The 19,329-nt window shown below is 31.4% G+C and overlaps 1 pseudogene; it reads left to right on the plus strand.

Annotated features, from left to right (window-relative positions):
- The first annotated feature begins 398 nt into the window (after positions 1-398).
- Positions 399-1,705, plus strand: LOC147802188 (uncharacterized; annotated as a pseudogene).
- Positions 1,706-19,329: the final 17,624 nt, after the last annotated feature.

Genomic DNA, 19,329 nt, shown 5'->3' on the forward strand with positions numbered 1-19,329 from the left:
CTATTTTTCATCCAGACTGTTGCCATCCAACATACAAGAAATGATTTATAATCATCTTGTTTAATCGATTTATTATCGATTAAGAATAATACTACAGAGTATCCCCCCAGTGACAGAGAATTTTACTCTGAAACGACATAATATTTCACATAAAATTTTGAATATTACACTATTTACATCATTGATAAATAATATTTTATACTAAACAACCTTGCTTAGTTCGTGGATATAATTTATATCAATTCAAATCGTCCGCATAGTCACTGTAGTATTATTCTTAATCGATTAAGCAAGATGATTATAAATCATTTCTCGTATGTTGGATGGCAACAGTCTGGATGAAAAATAGAACAGCTATGGTGAATTAATATTTGCTAACCTTCTGAATAAGTCTTTCTTGTATTAAAGTGATAAAACAACACTTCAATGGTGACTATGCGGACGATTTGAATTGATTTTAATGATATCCATCAAGAATTTTGTTTAGTTTGACTCTGATTTCAGTTTGAAAAAAAATCTTGTGAAGCCATTCAGACTTCTTTCGCCATGTCTGAGGTAAGTGCAGTACAAATACCAGTATATAACAGATCAGATCCTGCTCTTTGGTTTATTATGTGTGAAAGCACGTTTAGATTGGCATCTCCCGAACCTATAACAGAATCTATAACCAAATATAATTACATTGTTTCTCAATTACCGCCAGAGATTGCCTCGATTGCACGAGATATTTTAATGAATCCTGACGGTACAGATCCTTACAATAATTTAAAAACAGAATTAATTGTTAGATCAGGCGAATCATCTCAACAAGAATTTCGTCAACTTTTGTCTGGTGAAGAACTGGGTAATAGGAAACCTTCCGAACTATTAAGGATTATGAAACATCGTGCAGAAACATTAAAAGTCCCTGAAAAGCTTATGTTAGAATTATTTTTTGCAGCGTTCGCCGACATCAGTGCAAACGATTTTAGCAGCCGTTTCAGATTTAACTTTAGAAAAAGCAGCCGACATTTCCGATAAGATATTAGAAGTCCCGCCAGTTCCCATGGAAACCCACTCTATAACTGAAAACGATTCAAATTCAATGGAAGAGAAATTACTTCGCCAAATTAAAAAATTAAATGAAAGAATTGATAAGCTTGAACTTTCTAGGTCTCGTTCTCCTTTTCGCAGAAACAGAAGTAATAGTGTTAAAAAAACGAGATTCATCTGTTTGCTGGTACCATCGCCATTTTGGAAACAAATGTAAACCAGGAAAATGCGTTATGCCATGTAAATTTCGGGAAAACGGAGTTGGCGAAGAATAAACGCGACCTGTTCTTTGCCACAAACATCGCGTCACCTGTTCATTCGAGACCGGACAACAAACTTATCATTTCTGGTCGATACTGGATGCGACGTGTCCATTCTCCCGGCAAATTATATTAAAAAAAGAAATAATCCTCTGCAAACAGTTTTCGCTGCTAATTCTACACCAATTAATGTTTATGGACAAAAAACACTTTCTATAGATTTCGGATTAAGATGAATTTTTTCTTGGTCATTTTTTATTGCTAATATTACGACGCCAATTTTAGGTGCCGATTTCCTTCACTCTTTTGCTTTAGTGCCAGATCTACGCAATAAATGTCTAAGAGATTTGACGACTAAATTTAGAACAAAAGGTCATGTTAAGGAAATAATTTTGCATTCAGTTAAAACAATATCAGTTGATTCCGTGATTCATACACTTTTAGCAGAATTTCCCTCAATTCCTAAATTACCAGATCCCAATCAACCCGTAAAACATAACACCCTTCATTTTATAAATACGGTAGGTCCTCCTGTAGTAGCAAAACCTTGCAGATTAGCTCCGGATAGACTAAAAATTGCAAAATCAGAATTTAAAAAAAAAAATGATGGAGTTAGGGCACATAAGACCATCTAGAAGTAATTATGCATCCCTATTTCACATGGCTCCCAAAAAGGGAACACTGGAGTAGAGGCCAGTTGGTGATTTTAGGGCACTAAATGCACAAACTGTGAAGGAGAAATATCCCATTCCTTGTGTAGTTGATTCACATCTGAACTGCATGGCGCCAAAATTTTCAGTCACATTGACTTAGTAAAGGCCTATCACCAGATTCCAATTAACCTTGATGACATTCATAAAACGGTCATTTATACACTTTTTGGACTATTCGAAAGTACGCGCGCGCAGTTCGGACTGTGCAACGCAGGAGCTACATTCCAAAGATTTATTGACGAAGTCACTAGAGATTTACCTTGTATTATTCTTAATCGATAATGAATCGATTAAGCAAGATGATTATAAATCATTTCTTGTATGTTGGATGGCAACATTCTGGATGAAAAATAGAACAGCTATGGTGAATAAATATTTGCTAACCTTCTGAATAAGTCTTTCTTCTATTGAAGTGATAAAACAACACTTCATCACCATTGAAGTTCTATTTTTCATCCAGACTGTTGCCAGCCAACATACAAGAAATGATTTATAATCATCTTGCTTAATCGATTCATTATCAATTAAGAATAATACTACATAACTATGAGCAAAATTAGCACGTGGATAGATTTAGGAATACTAATTTAGTAATGTAGTCTGCCTATGCTACCACGTTTTTGTTAATCTTTGAGTTAATCGTTGAGTTTGTTAATCTGACATAACAATTGAAAAATAATTTAAAATGAACGCGCAAAAAACTCATGAGAGCTATCAGTTAGAAACATGAGTTATGTTATCTTAATACTTGGGGAAAAGAACGGAATCATCTATAATTTTTATCAGTGGGGATTTATAAACAATGAAGAAATTCCATTTTTCAAACGTTTCTCTCGAACAATTTAATTCAAATTTTCGGACAACTTTTAAGATTGGGTGCTAAAATTGCCCCTTCCAATCCAGTCTCTAAATTCCGTGAGGTTAGTTTTAGCGGTACTGGAGTTATAAGAGAGACAGACGCACAGACATACCCTTCAATTTATTTGTATGAGACTATATGTCTGTCTGCTCTTTATAGATTCCTAAACCACTAAACCATTCGTCTGAAATCGAGGAAATTTGTCATACTGATAGTTCGTAGAACGGGAAAGTCACTATCGATATTAGAACATTCTACTAAGAATCGTTCGAGCGGGGTGAACGAAAATGAATTTTTTCATAGGATATCATTAGGCATTGGTGAAGTTTAAATTGCAGACGATTCGTATTTTAGCTTACTGCTCCAGTTTATAAGAATGTAAAAGTGGCTCTCTGACTCCATCTTATGTTGGATATAAAAAATGCTTGAAATTAGCTGTCAAAGCTTATCCAATGGAAATTTTTAATGAAAGAAAATATCGTGTCATTTCTTCTTATAAGCAATCCATCAAAAATTATCTGCATATGTATAGAAGGTCTGTTGCATTAGGTTATGGAAAATAAAAGTCACCATAGTAACTTTTATCAAGTAAATTCTTATTCAGAACCAAGAGTTATTTATATTCATGAAATAAAAATTTTAATATAAGCTTTAAATCTGCATAGAGAAAAAAAAATCATGATAAAATATCCTTTTTTTTTCAGTTTAGGAATTTAAATTTTTCAACGCCTATCGAAATAAGTGAAAAAATAAATAGATAAAAAAAACTCATTGTGGAGTTTGAGAACTTCAAGATAATAATTCAGGCAGCAACATTTTAAAGCTCGATTTCCCCGCAAAAAGCACATAAGCTGGATAGATTTTAAATTTATGGCCGTGACATTCTCCCCCGAGTGTTTTCTTCGCATCATCAAGAACTTTCTTAAAGACACTTCTTATCTAGAACTCCATTTATCACCGAAAAATCCTTCTTCTTATCCCTCTGGAATAAATAGTACGCGTCGCACAATCAAAAAATCGTTTGCACGAATTTTCAAACGAAACCAGAATTGAAAATGTAATCCCCGGGATTAAGGATCTTATCATATTGCCTTTTAATGTAATCCACCTGAATTTAGGAACAATGTTGCTGACGATACCTAGCAGACTTTACTTCACTTCCGTTCTCTTGTGGAAAAATCTTTCTTCTTCCGAAACTGTCAAGTATTATTTTACATTAATTTTGGGAGAATGACTTTCGGTATTGTTTTCGGTTTTGTGAAAGAATAATTTTTGCGGAATTTGTTAAATTCTATTTTTTCTTTTTATTTGTAGTCGACCATTAAATTTCGGAAAACAATAGCAAACTAAATTTAGTTTACGTGTTTAAAAGTTATTTAGTTAATTACTTATTTTACATTTTTTATCCTTATTATTTGAATAAAATATGAATAAGCTTTAAGGAATAAGAAATTAACTTAAACATATTGAAAATGTTAAATGAAGTTTTCTGAAAAGTATTGTAAAGTTAGGATTATTTGAATCTTGGGGACCGTTACTTTAATCCATAACGGTAAAACGATCCAAATTGCTTCTAGTACTGGCTTAGTAAAATAACAGTCACCAGCAAGATAACAACTCTCTTCAGGCTCTGAAACAATTATGTGGTTTTACGATATACGTGGTTTTGAGATAGATATTTTGAGTGTGAATAAGTGATCTAAATTTCATCTCTGCTACTTTTCAAGTCCTGCGAGCATGGTTTTTCCCCACATAAATCAAATAAAGGCAATCATGAATCAAATAAAGGTTGTTAAACTGTAGTTTTTAGTCATAAATTTTCTTAAAATGATTTTAACAAGATGTGTTGGTTGTGTGCGAAGCTAAATACAACGCTTTCAAAGACCCTCCCAGAAATTGACTTCCAACTTTTATATAAAAACACTCTTTACAACTTTTTATTAAAGTTTTTTTTCCTAAGTTTTGCAGTCACATAAAATTAAGCGTTTACCGAATAATATGCTATTTTTATATTCTACTTGTGAGTTAGTAATAGTTATTCATGCATGTTACGTTAAGTTCTGCCTGTCTTTAGTCTTGTCCCTCTATGCTAATTCTGAAAATGGTGCAGAATGTTAATATGAATTTTTGTAAAAGTGTTTGTGATGTATATTTTTTTTTTGTAGTATTGTGGCGTTTTTGCTAAATTAAATAAAGAATTAATATAAGTCTTGCTTTTAAGCAACATTTTATTATTTAAACAATTTAAGAAATAGCATAACTATATTAAACCAATTTAGCATTTACATAACTATTTTAGAATTAGAATATACAATTAAAACAACTTATCATTTTAACATTAATTCTTACGTGCTTTTAGAATAGATGGATATGGAGACTTACCAAGTTTAGTCATCGTTTCGGTTTCAGCACACTCTGGCTGATTGCTCTTTTGATTGCTTCCAACCCTTTCCTTCGGCTGCTTTTATATCGTATTTTTTGCGTGATAAAAAGTTGCAAATCTGAGGAAAGATCAAGTCCAAAGGTTATTGTTTTCGACTTTGTCCCATGATGGGGTTAATCCCATGATGGGGTGACATTGTAAGATTTAAACCTAATTGTTTATTTGAATTACTTTATCCGTATTTAAGCTACTATTTGCCGATGGAGATTTCCCACTGTAGTTTTATTTAATCGAAGACTTTGAAATGTTCTAGAAATCTAATTTTAGCCCTTTCTCTTGATTTTAATTTTGAGTGACGATAAGCGTCACAATATTTAAAAAGTTACTCCAATGTCTTACTTTTTTGAGCTCATAAAAAGTTTTCAATAAACGGAGAATTATTAATAAATTTTAATTTTCTTCATATAGATAGAAAAATCTCGTCAAATTTGGAGATTTAAAAAAAAAGTTAAATAACTTTTATGATATAGTTATTATAAAAGTTATTATAATATAAGTTATAAGTTATTTGTCCGTTCTAAAGTCCATATTATTCTTCGTGGCTAGATGGTATATGTAGCTTTATCTTATAGCTTGAATCGAGTGTAAGGCACTTAAAATTGAGACTTTTTTATTTTCATTGGCAAAGCAACTTCCAAAAAACACTTTTAATATGTTAGATTAAAAAACACTCCAAAAATACTTTTAATCGTGGGACCAAACAAATGAGTCAAATTTTTTGCAGGCTTAAAACAGAATTTGTCACTTAAATGGAAAAACTTGCTTGGAAGCCCCAAGTTTAATAATTGTTTTGGTGAACAATTAGAGCAAAGCAAAGCAACATTATTCGATCTGGTGATATGTTGGAAAAGGATATTGGGACAAACGAGAGTACTTTCGAAAGCTCTTTGGTACATTAACTCAGAACAAATGTAGTCAATCTTTTCTATATTTTACTACGTTAGTATTTAGTGCCAAAAATTCAAAAATATACAAAAATACTATAATCATTGTCTTAAACTGAAAACATAATTGTTGCTTTCAGCACACTACTGCTTTTTTATATTAGTTTGAAAAAGAAATACGTTTGAAATCTAGAAAAAGTGGGATCAAGTATCGGGGATATGCGGTGAAAAAAAAAGGAAGATCGAAATAAAATTGCATATACTGTTAAGCTGAATATTTCATTAACTAATGAGTTAAGAAGCTTTTGAATAAAAATATTTCCAGTTAACGAGAAAACTTTTTGCATAATTAAAAATTCTAATAATCATTTATCGTAAGTAACGAACAACAATTAAGGACAAAGATAAATACATTTATAACAATTATTGCCTTTAAAAAAAAACTTTTTCGATGAAATGAGGTTTTTCCCCTCACAATTTTCGTTATTTTTTACCCAGATAAAAGTAACAAAATTAATGTTTTTTGAACTAGTAGCAAGTCCACAAACTTTTTCTCGATAAGATCGCAATGAGTTTCAAAAGATTCGATTAAATTAATCATTACAACAAAGGAAAAAAAACGGAAACTGAATAAAAAAGAATATTTAGTGTTGCCATATATAAATAAAAAAATTTCAATAAGCGAGAATCAAAAATAAGCTCAGAATTAGGGGGAACGGCACTTAGCTTAATTGACCCAACACATAAAATATGCTCTCATTTAATTTTGCCTCTTTCGTTAGAGGGCGCCATTATTGGAATTTAAAAAGAACGAATTCCAAAGAACGAGCAATCTTTCTTCTTAATACTAAATTCGAAGTGAAGTGAAGAGACTCTTACTTCCGAATAGCCTCTCCAGCGGGTAATTAGGGCGAGCGTAAATAATCATGAAAGTCCAGGAATGCTCAACTTTTTCGATAAAATTTAATGTTCATCTTGAAATTATTAGTTATTTTTAATATTGACATTCTTTGATTTCTGCGGAGATTCTTCGGGGAGATAAAATTCTTTTAACTTTTCGTACTTTCAATGGTTTTCTTCGTTAAAACTGTTTTTTGAGTTTGAATTGGCGGATCCGCTAATGATGTCGTGTCCGTATCTATAGATACTCTTTTAAAAGTTTGAAAAAGTGATTTTTAAGAATCGTCGTTAATTTTAGCTAGATTATTAAAGCTGTTTTTGAATAGAATGACATTCCGAATCTTGGAAATGGTAGTGATATGTTAAAAACCTTTTTCATTTTAACGGGAAAATGGTTTTTGGATTTTGTTTGAATATAGCTATCGTTTCAAAGAATTTACCACATTTTAAAAATCCCATTAGTTAAAACGAGTTGAAATGAAGAATACTTCACTTTCTCTCATTTTTATTTTTAAATAAAATCTTGCTAAACTTGAAAACTAATGTTTAATATGTGCTCATTATGAAAGTTGATTTTATTTTTAAATTGATAAAAGTAAAGTATTTATTAAATTTTTATTTTCAAGAGCAACATCAGTAACTAAAAATGGTTTTCAGTTAATGCAATGCCAATAATGACAAATATTTACAGTTGCTACCTGCGGCATCTACGAAATGTGGGACGGTTCAAGTATTTTGCAAGCATGTTTCTGAAAATCTGAAGCTTCCTCTCCCCCTTAGTCAGCTGAAATAAACACGTCAAAAAGCCCTTCCATGCTTACGCAAGAAAATCTCAACATCCCCCCCCCCCCGGTTTTTGTTTTAAAGTTGACTTCTAATTTTAGGAGAAAATTTAAACACAAAAATATAAGCTTACAGAAAACAAAATTTGCGCTCTATTTCAGTTTATAAAATTTTAAACAAAAAATTCTTCAGAATATATATATATATATTGCGCTAGAAAACTTTTGACCTTTGAATTTTTCAAAATTTTTTTTTACAACTTCTTCTTTCCTTGACCTTATTCCAAATTTGAAATATTGCTATGCGTAATTTCTTTGTTACCGTTTTTTCTTTGCTTAAGTATTGTTGAAAACACGGGGATGTTAAAATTCTTACTTATGCAATGCTCATATCCCTCCTTGCCCTTCGTCAGCAAAAATGAAAAAAAATCACAAGACCCTTAGGAGCTTACGTAATATTTTAAAGGCCATAGTCTCAAAACTTACTCATATAATTAAATTTTAGAACATACAGTTTGTTAATTAAAAACGTAGAATTTTTTATTCATTCATAAAACATACAGCGGAAGGTCAAATATGGAATAGCACATCGTTTAACTAGCTTCCTCAACTTTGTTGGTGCATACTAATTCAAAAACTATATTGCATAATTTTGTATGAATTTTTCAGATACAGAGCTCAATTTATGTCATCATAAACTTTAGAGATAAGGTTTATGATGAAAGAAGATCGTGTTGTCTCAAAATTTAGGCATAAAAAGAACTGAAATGAAAGGCCCTATAGCTTTAAATCACATGATCTAGGTCAGTGGTGCGCAAACTAGGGGTCGCGACCCCTGTGGGGGTCGCCAGAAGTTTTTTGGGGGTCGCCAAATTTTTATGAAATGCATTATCCCTGCATGCTGCATACCATACAGTGTACATATAAAGAGTGAAGCGCCATCACTCACTGTTTAATTGCAATTGGATTTCCGAAATGTCACGAAATATCGAGTCAGAAGTCATAAAACGCATACAAAATTCATCTGTATTTGCTTTACAACTGGACGAGACTACCGATATTACTAAAATGTCACAACTAATTATTTACGTTAGGTTTATTTTTAAGGAAGATATAACAGAAACGTTTTTATGTTGCAAAAATTTGGAAGGAAAAACAACTGGAGAAAAAATATTCGAAGTAATAAATGAATATTTTGAAACAAAGTCCCTTACCTGGGCAAACTGTGTTGCGGTTTGTACTGATGGTGCTGCAGCATTAACAGGTTCGAATAAAGGGCTCAGAGGCTTAATTCAGAAGGTGGCACCTCATATGGTATTTAATCACTGTATGATTCATCAGAAAGCTCTTGTTGCAAAAGATATGGATGAAGAGTTGCACAACGTATTACAAGACGCTGTTAGTTCAATTAACTACATTAAATGCAACAGCCACAACAGCCGTCTCTTTTCAATACTTTGGAATGAGATGGGCTCAACGTATGAGAAATTACTGTTACACATCGAAGTCAGATGGCTTTCACGTGGGAAAATACTATGACGGATATTTGATTTGAGAAATGAAGTGTACATGTTCTAAATCGAAAAGAAACATAGATTGGCAAGTTATTATATCAATGAAGTTTGGCTAGGGAAGCTGAGCTATTTAGTTGATATTTTCGAAAAACTTAACGACTTAAATTTGAGCTTGCAGAGTGAGAATTCAACTATCATAACTACAGCCAGTAAAATTCAAGCTTTTAAGAATAAGTTTAGTCTCTGGCAAACTGAACTGAATAAAAACAACACCAACATGTTCCCTTGCTTTAACGATTTTATCAAGGAAAATAATATAGATATATTTACATTTAAAAACATCATTTCCAATCGCATTGAAAAGTTAAAGAAAAATTTTTCGAGAAGATTCGAGGATTTTCCTGAAAACGATCTTGGTTGGATTCGTGATCCATTTTCCTTTGACATATGCAGTTCAACGCTTCAAATTAGTGAGAAAGAGCAATTGATAGATCTGATTAGTGATTATACTCTTCGAAATCAATTTAAGACTCAGCCTTGCCAAACGTTTTGGCTATCCGTGGAAAAACAATATCCCGTTTTATGCAAGAATGCCATCAGAGTGTTAATACAATTTGCATCAACGTATTTATGTGAAACTGGATTTAGCAAACTAGTTTCAATAAAAACTAAATACCACTCGCGTTTAAAACCTGAAGATGATATGCGAATTGCAATTAGCAACATACATCCAAACATCGATGAGATAATTAGAAACTTGCAGCCACATACATCTCATTAAAGGGCAATTTACTGATTTTTGTGTTATACAAAAAGTATTTTCTTAAAATTATAAATAAATTTAATATGAGTCAAATATGATTATAATGATGTTTTTATTCGATGAAACGAAAGAAATGCTCGAAATATACATCGTATTGGTGAACATTTATCTCTAGGGGTCGCCAAAAATTTTCTCTCTACAAAAGGGGTCGCGGTCGAAAAAAGTTTGCGCACCACTGATCTAGGTGATTAATTCTAGAAATCAAAACTGGAAATTACACTACCGAACATTGGACTTAACAATGACTTAAGTCCAATTACAAGAATTTAACATAACATTGCTTAGATGTGAAAATATGTTATTCTCAATTTTTTACACTACTCTAAACTGTCTTTTATTTATTTATTTTGTTTGAATTACATTTTTGGAATAAATGATACAAAATTCTGTTCTTACGTGAATTTCGAGATACACTTTTAAAATAAAAAGCTACTTTTTGTAATTATTCTCCTAAAATTGAAGTTTATTTGAAGTCACTACAGCAATGACTTTTAATCAGAAAACCTTTTTAGATGTAAATAAATTTTAATATGCAAGCTTTTAATCTACAGCTGAAATTTTTCATTTAGAAATTGTGGGTTAAAAATAATTTTTGAGCATGAATAAAAACTTGTTTTGTTTACAAAATCCTATTATGCCAAGAAATTATGTTATTTGCAAGCACCGTATTTGCTTATGAAATGTTATACAGGTGCATGGTATAGCCAACTACTGGAAAGTAAGGGTGGGCATAAATATGAAATAACAATTTTTAAAAGCTTCAATTACCCGGCTTAGGAACAATTTTTGATTGGCTAGTAGTATATATATCCGTACTCCAATATTTCTCCCTCCAAAAAACAAACTTACAAGGAATGCAAAATCATCTAAAATTTAACTAGAACTTTTTAGTACACGTAACTTTTTTTAAAATTTTAGTCATTGTATAGCTTGCACAAATAAATTGCTTCATGTGTGATCTAAATTCTTCGTACCAAGCAAATCGTTTTACTACAAACTAAACAAATTTTAACGAAACTTTAAGTCTCCGGATTTGAATAGGTTATTTACTTTATGGTTACTTGAATTATTTCTAGATTATTTAAAGATAAATGTTGCTGAACAGAAAGAAAAAGATTGCAGTTATCGCGGTGTACCGGTTAGCAACGGTATACGCGCGTTATGTGCGTTCGTGCAATTCGCTATTAGTCCCAATAGTTCACATAGCAACGACGTTTGAAGACTTGGATGGTCGTGATTGCAAGTTTCAATCTTCTTCATCAGAGGGTCCCTGGCTTATTTTATTAAATTGAGGCTTGAAAATCTAGATGGCCAACCACCTGACGAATACCTTTCATGTATCCATAAAAATTCGTTCCATGCTTTATTGTCCATAAAAATAAAATCAGTGTTAAATGAAATCAGGGTGAAACACCCTCAGTGGTAGATGGATCATGGGTTAGAGTCCTTTGCCGTCAGGCTAACCGTGGGAGGTTCTAGTGGTCTTCCTCTCAATGTAATAGAAAGGTCCTCCATGAAGTCAAAATTCTCCCAATATTTGATCCAGGAGTTACCTTGTCTTCTGGATTGGGTTCAAAATTACAAGGCGTACGGAGTTGAACATTAGTAGTCGTAAACTCATTTTCGGCTGCTCAATGACGATTATAATTACAACAATAACATTTAAAAGCTGAACATAAGGCTCTTACATCTAATTCATATACCTAACAGCAGTTAAAACTGCCTATCTTTCAAAAACGTGGAGGGTTGCGTAGCCATTTAACATTATGCCTGTCCAAATTACCAGCCATTTGCTCTCGCAGTCGTTAATTTCTTGAACATCAAAGGACAGGTAACAGTTTTATGCTTCGATTTCTCCACCTAAAAGTAAAAACAATTTTATCCAGGGATTCACGATCTGTGTCCCCCAGAATCCGGGAAATTGATCGTTACGGTGTAATAGGTTTGGTGGTCTGAAAAGGCTTCATGTTTGATGGCCGGACACTCCTCCATACATTTGAAGAATGCACTTTGAGTATTGTTAGTTATAGAAATGAGATCTTGAAGCCTTTCTTCTTCAGGGGCACAATGAACTCTCATCAAGTTGGCGATTTTCTGGAAAGGGAAGATATTCGAACGATGAATTATTGAGTCAAATCTCCTGACCTCAAACTTGTAGAGTATGCCCTCTGACAACTGTTAAGAAGACGCTTAGAAGACAACTAGACGCGGTAAGAAAGTTTTCATTGTGAATTATTTTTTCAACAGCTTTAGTAATTTAAAATAGAAGAAAAAAATGAGTTCAGATTAACCAAGATTAAACCATGAAGTTTTAAATTCTAGTTTTTTTTCTTCAAAATGCCAAATTTAAAACAAATTACGGTAGGATTACTTCATTTCTATATATAAAAATAGTTGATTCTGCCTTTATTTGTTTACAATTTGATGTTTGGAAGGAAAAAAAATCAGTATTTGAAACATAATCTTACTCTTGGTTTATCTAAGCTTTATTTTTTTTCTCTATACTTTAAATTTCAAATTACTTATGTGCTTGAAAGAGAACTTGTTACGAAAGATTTTTCCAGCGGTATAGCATTTGTTTAATCGCAAAAACAATGCTTCTGTTTTATTATAAACAATTACATGAAATTCTAAACTACTTAATTTCAAGCCTAAAATAAAGTTGTTAGGTCAATGTAGAGGGACGTACTTCTATCAACCTAATTTTATTTGTTCGATTTTGCAACTATTGTTTTATACCTATCTATTATACTAAATTAAACTAATAATTGTGATAAAATGCTTTAAAAAATTCAATTAATTTAACACTTTGTGGTTATTTTTAATGATTGCTTAAAAAATGATAAATTAAAATTTTTTAGCATTTTTCGCATAGTTTTGCATACATTTATAGCGTATTTCTTATGCTTTGAACATGAAAATATCCACTAAAATCCAAAAATCAATTAATAACATATTTATATGCCACTTCAAAGGTTTACTTGAATCAAATTTCTTACCTTTCCCATAATTTTTCATTGTAACTAAAAACCTCTGGCTAGCATGCTTAATCAAATTACAGTTTTATATCAACAATTGCTTCGTGACGACAGATCAGCAGAAAAAAAAGTCCTTAAATATTATTTGTTTCGTGAAAAAGTTTTACCAAATGTTGCCCAATATATTGAGCAAAATTATACCCAATATTGTCTGATATATTGGTTTCTAAGTCTCAGGAGGCTTTATGCACCTATTTTCAAACCAAACTTGATTAAAATTTATTCAGTAGTTCCAGAGATTATTGATCAAATATGAAAATTCTTTTAATTTTGAATGTCAGTGTCAAAACACAGAGTAAAATTCATTTCATAAATTTTCAAATAAGACAGGTTTTGATGTAAAAAAAAAAGTTTTTTTTTTTACAAAGCTCTACAAATACATCTTAAAAATGGTTGTTCTCAGTAAGGATTTTTGTATTTAATGATGACCTTATGTCTAAATACAGCAGCAAACCTGCACTGTTCCGTTATTTAAACTTAATCTTTTTTGTATACACCACCACTGCTTTAAATAGTAAAAGCAAATCATTTGACTCAATTTATTTCTAAATCTTCACTTCAAAGATACCGTATAAAAAGACTTTTTCATATAATCAAACTACAGACCAGTTGCAGTAAGTGAACAACAAACAAAGGGACAGAATTTACTGTTTACGGTTATCGATCTTTACGCCAATGATTTCCCAAAAGTATTGGACAACAACGATCGCGATTGAACGAATGGGCCAAGAAAGGGAAAAGTCACAATAAAAAAGCATAGTTGGAGCCATTTTTTTTTTTCACTACTCGACGCTATAACGTTGTTCCTTTTTAGATTCCTTGGAACTTCGTTTATTTGTTTTGCCTCTTTTTTATTACTTTCCCCTTCCTTTTCCCACAGAATGATTTTTGTTTTGGTGAAACGAATGCTGACCTTCTGCGACAATCTTGGCTAAGTGCCGCGTAATTCCTTTTTTTTTTTTTTTTTTTCGTTTTTCCTCCTCCTAAAATCAATGTTTTTTTAAAGAAACATTTTTGAGGTTTTTGACTGAGTAAAAAGAACTGACTTTTAACTTTGAAAGCTAAAAAGAATTTCAAGAATTATTTTACACGCAAAATAATAAAATAAGCAAGACACAAAACAAAAATGATTTTTGTGGCAATAAAATACATAAGCAAATAATAAATCTAGGCTAAATAAAGACGTAGATAAGAAATATATATATAAACAAATTCAATATGCGATACGGTGTTGTAATTCGTTAAATTATTAGATTGAGCAAATTCATATTTTTTTTAAAAAAGAAACTTAGTAAAACAATGTAGAAAATCAATAATAAAGTTTGTTTTCACGAATGTAAGATGATGATTGTAAATAAACGAACTCAAGTTTAAACTTTTCTACAAGTGGGGAATTTTATGATATCATAAACTGTCAGTTAACACTTTCATCCGTGAGCATGCGCGAAGCATCTGAGACGTCAGGTGGTTGTGTATCATTGGTATTTTTCTTCTTGAATTCTGAGTATCCCGTAATAAGAATTATTTTAATAATAATAATCGTTTTTGTGTTGACCACAGAGAAATATATCAAGTTACCTCTCTAAGAACTAGAGTTTTTAAAAAGAAGAAGCTTTTTTTTTTTTATTGATGAACACCAAAATGGCGACACTCAGGTCGTACGTTTTATAGCGCCACACTACAGTAAAAAGATTAACTACTGTTAGATGAATTTATCGTTTTCTTTTATTATCTTTAATTGGATTTATAAAATTTTTTGCAATCGTTTTGTCATTTGTTTTGTGTTATTTCATCAAATGCAAGATGCTAATTATTTAAATATGTCCAGTGTTTTGTAGACAAATATACATTTTGTGTAGTAAATTACGATTTATTTTAAATGTTTAAATTTCTCATTATCTTTTTTGTTCTTAAATTTATTTCAATGTCAAATATATCAAGTTACCTCTCTAAGAACTAGAGTTTTTAAAAAGAAGAAGCTTTTTTTTTTTAATTGATGAACACCAAAATGGCGACACTCAGGTCGTACGTTTTATAGCGCCACACTACAGTAAAAAGATTAACTACTGTTAGATGAATTTATCGTTTTCTTTTATTATCTTTAATTGGATTTATAAAATTTTTTGCAATCGTTTGGTCATTTGTTTTGTGTTATTTCATCAAATGCAAGATGCTAATTATTTAAATATGTCCAGTGTTTTGTAGACAAATATACATTTTGTGTAGTAAATTACGATTTATTTTAAATGTTTAAATTTCTCATTATCTTTTTTGTTCTTAAATTTATTTCAATGTCGAATATAGTACGTATTAACATGGAGGACGTGTACCATTAATCGTTTTAAATTAATGGAAGAATAAATATGGAAAGCACTTGGTAGACTTTAATGATTGTCACAAAATAAGAACCCTTATGCAATAAACAATTCAAGAACTATGAAAAAGAAATTTCAATTATCAGTAAGTGTTCATGTTTCTGATATGGTCATATATTCGATTCCTTTTACGGAATTTGAATTTGAATCATTCTTGAAGAAACTCATATTAAAATAGTCGCCAGGAGAGGACAGAATACGTTCCGAATTTTTGAAGTATCTGGAAAATTATGCGAAGAAAGTGCTTTTTAAAATTTTTAACCTCATTTGGAAAAGGGCTATTATCCCTGAAAACTGGAATAGTGTTTTAGTCATACCAATATTAAAAAGAGGTAAAACCGGTTTTGTAACCGGACTGCTTGTAACCGGACTGCTTGTAACCGGACTTCCTGTCAAACTATAGGCCTATCACTCTAACTGGTATCGTCACTAAAATGGTAATGAGAGAATGGTAAACACGAGACTCAATTGCTATCTAGAGAATTATAAGTTAATATGACAGGAACAAGCAGGTTTTAGAAGAAATCGTATCCATTGCTGATCATGTTGGTTATTTCAGCCAGGCAATAAAAGATATTTTCTACAATAGAGAAGTTACGACAGCTGTATTTGTTGACTTTAAATCAGCGTATGACTTATATCAGGAGAAAATTGCTGATTAAAAAACTTTCTGCTTTTGGTATTAATTCAAATATTTTCGGTTGGTTATAAGCATTGCTTGGTAGAAGAAGTTGTAAAGTTCACTTTGAGGACGGAAGATCAAAGAATTTTTGTCTCCAGACTTGTCTCCCCTGAGGATCTGTTACAAGTTGTACCCTCTTTAACATCTACATCAATTACCTGATCCATTCACTAAAATCAATTCCCATCATTCACTGATTGCTTTATACCGTTCAACTCATAAATTATAATTTATTTATTTATTAAAATTATTGATAATTGAAAATAATTTATGATAAGTCTAATCCATATTTACAATTAAAACTGCTGATCGCAATCTAACACAGTGCTTTTGAACGTTTTTTTCCTGTTCTTTAGATAAAACTATGTATGAGATTCAATATAAATAAAAGTTGTTTGATTCATACATCGTAAAAATGATTCCTTATTTATCGTTTTTCAAGATCATCGTTCATTCATCGTTCGATTTTCATTCATCGTTTTTTATCGTTTTGAAAGAAATACGATTGAATCGTAGAATACCTCGCTTTCTAATGAATCTGAAGCCTCGAAACGCCAAGAAGGTACATAAGGCTTTTATCCCTAAAATGGCCATCAAGTTAGCGACGATCCTAAAATCAACAATAACGCTTTGCATTTACCCTTAACGATATTTTTCGAAGCTTTGTCGCCAAGGAAAATAATAAAAGCCATAGTTTAAGTGCCTTACACTTGAATCAATGTGATAATTTTAAGTTATGTATATAATCTAGCCGTGAAGAATTATCTGGGCTTTAGAACCGACAATTAACTTAAATATTTTAAAAGTTATTGAACTCTTTTTAAAAATCGCCAATTTGTCGACATTTTTTTCCCCTAGATGAAAATTATCAAAATCACTGCCGTATTCTTAGTTTTTGTAAATTTTTATGAGCCCAGATAATGCAGCATTGGAGTAAGTTTTGAAATAGTAAGAAATTAGATCACAAACGTTTTTCACTTTCACAAAACTGAGCCTTTTCTCCATATTGATATTTTGCGCCATTTTCAAAATAAGTGTGGACAGCGCTGGCTTTAGATAGGCTAAACTTGATCCAACAGTCATGAGTAACAGTTGCACACTCACAGCAGTCTTAAGAATAGCATATTATTCGCAAAAAAGCATTTTATATTACGACGGAACCCTTGAAAAACAGTCTTAAGTTGCTATTCTGTACTTCTAAAATACATGAAGTCACCAACGGTGAACGAGACGAAATATGGTATCGGGAAACAATGCAAAATATAATATGAAAAAATCATAATATATGTTCAGACATTTTCAGCCAAAAATATACAAGAAACACGTTTTTTCGTCTAAATGAGATTTTGTACAGTGTTATAGAAGTGGCTTCTTTGGAATGTTTATAGTTTTCAAAACGCTTTTACGTTAAAATTATAATGTATTTTTTGAAAAGTTATATAATATTTATTACATAATTACTTTCTTAATTCGTATATTTTATTTGAATAACAAAGGCAATAATATCGAAGTTGGGATTCTTACATGAATGATATTATGAATTAGACTTACGTCTGTAGAACTTTTGTCTCTGGAACATTATTCAGATTCTCCTGTATGGATTTTTTGATTTTTGAATTAGGCAAGAAGCCATGTCCTTTCCAGTCAAATGTCTGCGTGTATGAAATAATCCCTAGTCATAATACTTGTATGAACTAATTAGTATTGATCATGCACTGTAAAATTAAAAATTAAAAATCCATTAATATTGCAGAAAATTTCTGTTGAAAAAGTTGACAGAGAATTTCCGTATGTTACAGTTGGCAGAATATTGAAACCATGAAGAAAATCTTCGTACATAACATACTTTTTGATTAAGGTATGACATTCGTTGATGACAGGAGATTGTGTTTGTCATGTCAAAGCGAATCTTGGAAGGAGGCAAAATAATGTAGGGGTGGGATCTAAAAGACAGTTGCGTGTTCATCAATGAGAACAGTTGTGGGAAATGTGTCCTGAGGTCGAATAAGGGACTGATTCAATCCAACAAATCTTCTAAATACCCTAAACGAGGGTGCACATCCAACCAAGGTGGGTTAGAAAGCTTTATGTAGTTACGACCGTTAATATTTAGTACTAGGAGGCTCCGCCCCCTGCTCGCTAACGCTCGCCAACCCCCGAGAATTGCTACGCAATCCTATGTGGTTCACGCCGTGAACCATGGCTCGCTGCGCTCGCTCGCCAATGAACACAATGCTCTAGCACAAAGACATAGTATATTATCATGAAAGACATAGTATTTTATCATCAAAGACATAGTATTGTACTTATGTAGAAGAATTCTATCAATGTTCTTATTGACTTTTAAAAAAGTATATTAGCTACTTAGATTGTACATGGTGAAAAAATCAAAAAATTAGCTTAATGAGAAACATATTAGCAAAATAAATTATCAAATATTGCAGTTACTCACCTAAATTCAACTAAATGTGTATAATAAATTAGTTAATGCTAGAAATTCTGAAAGTTTTAGAAAAAAATTTTATTATTTAAAAATATAAACTTTAAACCCTAAATTTTCCTTGTGAGATAATAACCCTCAAAAAGTCTTTCATTTTCAAGAACACAAAATTTTTTTTTATCGCCAAATGAAATATTTTTTGGTGATCAGCATTATTGCAATCAATTTCTATATTAATTGGCATTTGTGATAAAGTACATAACATTTTAGAACAAAATAAGGATGTTTTACATACAATAAATTAAAATGCATAGCTTTTAGCATTACCCGAGAAATACCACGTGGAGGTCGCCATGCTGCATTTCTAATCGGGGAGTTTTGATTTTGGCAGTTCCCCTTGCCTACTGCCAATAGAAATTTCAATTAAATTTTTTCCAAAAAACATTTTTTCTGCAAAGCTCTAAGAAATTAACACTAAGCATTTAGAATTTCTTTGAAAGCACAATTATAGATTTGGCATCTTGGAGCAATTACTGAAAGGCTGTCAAATGACTTAGTTGTCCATGACTAAAAACTTGTTTACT

The sequence above is a fragment of the Parasteatoda tepidariorum genome, chromosome 10, assembly GCF_982258835.1.
Source record: "Parasteatoda tepidariorum strain Cologne lab strain chromosome 10, Ptep-v5.0, whole genome shotgun sequence".
Classification (NCBI taxonomy): domain Eukaryota; kingdom Metazoa; phylum Arthropoda; class Arachnida; order Araneae; family Theridiidae; genus Parasteatoda; species Parasteatoda tepidariorum.